This window comes from Myxine glutinosa, chromosome 2, assembly GCF_964187855.1.
Source record: "Myxine glutinosa chromosome 2, kmMyxGlut1.1, whole genome shotgun sequence".
NCBI lineage: Eukaryota > Metazoa > Chordata > Myxini > Myxiniformes > Myxinidae > Myxine > Myxine glutinosa.
This window is the reverse complement of record NC_136262.1, coordinates 200299075-200304423: the sequence shown is the minus strand read 5'-3', so window position 1 is coordinate 200304423 and position 5349 is coordinate 200299075.

Below are 5349 nucleotides of genomic sequence, written 5' to 3'. Positions count from 1 at the left end.
TCTATTGTTTCACAATGCTGTGATGATGTGACTGACGGTCCCAGGAGTGCTTCATGCTCAGCAGGGGAGCTAGATCATTTGACTGACGGTCCCAGGAGTGCTTCGTGCTCAGCAGGGGAGCTAGATCATTTGACTGACGGTCCCAGGAGTGCTTCATGCTCAGCAGGGGAGCCTGATCATTTGACTGACGGTCCCAGGAGTGCTTCGTGCTCAGCAGGGGAGCTAGATCATTTGACTGACGGTCCCAGGAGTGCTTCATGCTCAGCAGGGGAGCCTGATCATTTGACTGATGGTCCCAGGAGTGCTTTGTGCTCAGCAGGGGAGCCAGATCATTTGTGTTCTGATGCCAGAACCAGTGCTGATGCATATAGCGATTGTGTGCTTAATGTGTCTTCTAATTCTGAGGATAATCCAGTGCAAACTGCTGATTTTAATTCAGGAGTCGTTGGAAGTGACTATGTTGGGTCAACGACATAAGGACTATAGTGACACTACCTCGAATATCGACAGCACTTCACTACGACGAACCTCTAGAGTAAATGCAGGGCAGCATAGCAACCCGCTTAACCTGCCTAGATCAGTCATACATGAGGAAAGCAAATTATACATCAATCCAGATGTGTTGGCAGGCATTAGCAAAACTCAGTTGCTGCTTGTGCAACTTTTAGTGGAAGCATTTGGCAGCGAACAGACGGTGAAATGACTGCTGGCTTGAACAGACCCATTAATCTTTCGACGGGGTCAACTATGGAGTAGGGGAGTGTAAAGTAGATATCGATGTAACCAGACCTTAGCCGTTCATTACTATTCTTCTGTGAATTCTTGATGATTCTTGGTTATTGTACCAGTCGATGACTTCTGTGAATTATCGGTGCATGGAGTTGATTGGTTGAACAAATGTTTTCCGTTTTTTTTTTTTAAGTTGTTACCTGAGAATATTCGGATGATCTTTTTGAGATGACCGTGATAAGTAAAATACTTATAATGCATTCATAGCAAAACTTATAAACTCCCATGATCCTCGTCACTAGTTCTGCCATCTTGATGCAAGCCATGTGGTCGATGGGCGATAAGGCGGGGACATCAGGACTAGTCCGTTGTCTCTACCATGTCCATGTAACTGTCACGGGGGTGAGTGTTGCATTGATCACACTACGGCGTAATGTATGTTTGTTTTAATTGACTGTTTCGTCTGTTATGGCTGTAATGTTTGCATTGCTATGGAAATACGAATGCTCAGGGTATTGTATCTATAGCCTGGTGTTGGCTTAGCGGTTAGGGTGCCGGCTTGGGATCCTCGGATCCTGGGTTCGAATCCCGATCGATCGCTGAATTAACGCCAGGGGGGTTGACTCAGCCTGTCATCCTTCCGAGGTCGGCAAATTGAGTACCAGCTTGCTTGGATGAATGATCCTGGTGTGTACCCCGGTTTAGAATAGGTACACCGTATCCCTGCGCATCGTAAGAGCATGACCAAGGGTTGGCGTCAGGAAGGGCATCCGGCCATAAAAACATTGCCTCAAACAGGGAACCATGATTGTCATGGGGCCCGCAAGGCTAACCCCCGCTCTAGCGGGGAAAATGGCCTTAAAACGATCATTCATTCATTCATTCATTCATAGGGTATTGTATCTATCTTGTTCTGGGTCTTGTTATATTAACTGGTACATTCAGTTATATTCATTAATAACAAGAAGTACTATATGTTTTGTACATTTATTGGAGAACAATTTTACTATTGATTGCGGGTTGATTTATGGTAATATCATTACTGGTCAATTACAGAATAATTGTTGTCATTAGTGAAATTGGAATGTTGAATTGTTATCAACTATAATGTCTTCAATGGGTAACGATAATATTTTTATTAGTTAACACCTGAATTAATGACAGAAGATGGTTGATCAGAATTGTTCAATTGCTCGTAGATTGCATTTGTAAAATATTGTCGTGCGAATGCCCTCGGTTAATACTGTGGGCTCACGGGTGGGGTGGCCAAACGAACTCTAATGGAGGCGACGATCAACCACGGACTTTGACTACACAAGCACGGGAGGAAGAAGGAAGAGGAAGAAGTGGCAATCTCTTACCTGGTGCGATCTCACGGGCAGCTCCGATCCTGCAGGAAATGAACTCACACGGGAATCCAGGTTAAAATGTACAAAAATATCCGATTTATTATGCGGAACCTGATACAAGGAGACAAAAACTAATTCTAAATTGGGATCCCGCACACCTCACTTCAATAACAGCACAGGGGAATGAATGAAATAAAGAAACCGTTGTGTGCACGTTGGTGGGTGCCAGCTTATCTGTCTGGCAGTGTAGCGTCGTCAGGAATCGTCCAGCTCCGATGTTGGTGCGAAGCAGGCCTCCGTCCACCTCGTTCACGCTCCGCCAGGCCCCGAGCCACCCGCTCGCCCCGGTCCCGTCCGATCAGCGGTACGCCCCGCTCACCCGCTCGTCGGTTGCACGCGAGGTCCCGTTTGCACGTAGCAGCAAGCCTCGCTCCAAGCACCAAGCCTCGCTCCAAGCACCAAGACCATACCAAGCCCAAGCACCAAGACAACCAAGAGCCAGCAAAGAACCCAGGGAAGAGAGAGAATGCCCGCGAGCGAGTCGTCTTGTTACTTGCTATGTGACGTCAGCTCTCGTCGTCTACCAACCAGTCCCTCACTTCTTTGTGGTCTTTCCTGCTTTCTGACGTGTACTGACCCTGGCCCTCTAATCAGCGGCCTGCTTTTAAGTAGTGGTTTTGTGCCTTCCGCACTGATTGGCCGAGTGTTCGCGCCTTCCGCACTGATTGGCCGAGGTGTCGATGATCGGTGGCCAATCAGTGTGCCGCTCCCTTTCACCAATCAGTGGCCAGCCTCTTACCCCAACCAATCACACGTTCACAGGGCATGGCTCTAGCCTGCCTTGCACGATGTTTGTTGCTATGCCAGCTGGTGATGTGGCTGGCTGCGGCCCCATTGGCGGTTCACCGATCTGGCTTGCTGCCTGTTCTTCCTGCAAGTCTTATTGTGACGGAGGGGAATTAATTAATGTGTGCACTAATGGACCTATCTAATGCATATGAGTGCGTTGCCATAAGGGACACTGGGTTGCTCACAGAGGGAACGACACACAAGGGAATTTTATCCATAATCCCTGTACTAATTAGCATGCCCCGTCCCCTCATGGCGGGGACACAAAAAAAAACCAAAAAAAAAAACACCTTTAGAGGCCATTTTTCCCCGCAAAGCGGGGGTATGGCGGACCGTGGTTGTTGTTTTTTTTTTGGTTTTTTTTGGTCCCCTTTTTGAAGCAATGTTTTATGGCCGGATGCCCTTCCTGCCGCCAACCCTGTTTGTCGCCTTTTACGACAAACAGGGAATTACCAGTGAACTGGTACTCAATTAGCCGACCTCGGAAGGATGACAGGCTGAGTCAACCCCCCTGGCGTTAATTCAGCGATCGACCGGGATTCGAACCCAGGATCCTCGGATCCTAAGCCGGCACCCAAGCCGCGAGCCCAACACTAGGCTAGAGGACACAGATACAACTTATTACGACATACGGCTAAACATAGAACTTATCACAGGTAGATTCCCTATCACCAACCGATGCAAATCTACCTGGATCTAGATATTCTTCTACCCACCGACATAACAATATTTACTCTTCAACTGCAGTAAATTGTGACGGTAATGGTAACAGAGTTTATCATTGAATACATGAAAGTATTGCCCTGAAGTTTGTAAGTTCCTAAGTTGTCAACGATTGCATCCTGACAGAGTTTTCATTGTCTTGAAGGTTTTTTTTCATCCCTCTCCACCTGCAATGCTCAATAAACTGTTGAAGCAAGACCAGTTGTTCTCATCTCGCATTCCACACTATTGTTTGAGCTCCTTGAATCAAGAAAGCAGCTTGGCAAACGATAGCAAGCTGCTTGGTAACGGAACACACCCCATGCAAGTGCAAATAGTTTGTACTTGAGCCGAAATAAATTACTTTAAACGCTTGGCAAAAACTTTAGAAAGTCCCATCCATAAAAGCAATTGGACAGTAATGGAATCACCCACTTGTTAGTTTCACCCTCAGGAAAAGCGACGGCATCGTTCACCTCAACCGATTGTTTTTTTGTTTGTTTACGGAGAGCGCAAGTGAGGCGGGGGGGGGGGGGGGGGGTTTCTCATGATTGCAATTGAAGCTCACTGGCCGCCATCTTACTCATCCTCAGCCACATCAAGCGGTGCGATAGCACTGGGCTCGACTGAGGTTCACAAATATGGCGGATTGTTTTTTTTTTTCCGTTACCTCTTTCCGACATACAGACATGCTATTTTTCATATATTTTCCCAACATGATTTAATTTCCTTTTCAAGATGACATCGCACTTGGCCAGTTTTCCTGCTGGGAATTACGTGAACCCTCCAATAAACTTCGAGAGAAAAAGAAATTGGAAATGTTCGCGGCGATATATTTATTATGTACGCATGAGAGCGGGTTTTTCGGATCCCAGCTTTAATGATAAAGTCAAAAGGAGTTTCTGCCATATTTGCGTACATATTAAATAGATGGGGATATATGTGGGGCATCCTCATTGTAATCAAAATTCGCAAATCACATACTATTCTAACCGAGACTGGATTTTTCACATGAAATAAAGCAAATGGATTAAAACACTTTATTAATTTACACTGCAATGAACATTCAGATCAAATACATCCTTCGAGAGGTTACAGTTAGCTTCTGTTCACCCTGTAGCTAGCGTGTATTTCCATAGCATCTCTATATATAATTACCGGTTTGCGCAAGCTGATTCATTCCAGCGAGCAGAATTGTGAAATATTTTAAATGTTTTTAACATCGCAAGTGGTCGTGCATCATAAAAAGCTGCTTTAATCAAATAAAACGTAGCATTAGGATGAATGTTAAACAAGTTTATTTTGCATAGAATCGTGTCTTTTAAAAGTATCACAGTCATAAATGGGGAAACGTTCCAGGGGCAATTCTTGGTTCTTAAGATCCGGCGATAATCGACGATCATTTACGTGTGCAAAGTTTTTGGGGAAATTGTTGTTGGCAGAGAATAGGAAGGTTTAAAGTGACGCGTATTTTCGCGGCGCTCTCATCAGATGAGACGCGTGCAACTTCTTGCTGCGGGTCGTGGATCGCGAAACTTTATTGTCCCGCACGGTTCTCTTGTGTTTTGGTCACAGAAAGTTACATTCTTCGTGGTTCTTATTTCGAGTAAATCGAACGTATTTGCAGTAAGAGCGTATTTTTTTTTAGAGAGACTAACGCGGGTACGGTTTGTATCAATCAATGGCGATCACTCGGTGACTCGTCAGTCGTCGACGCGTC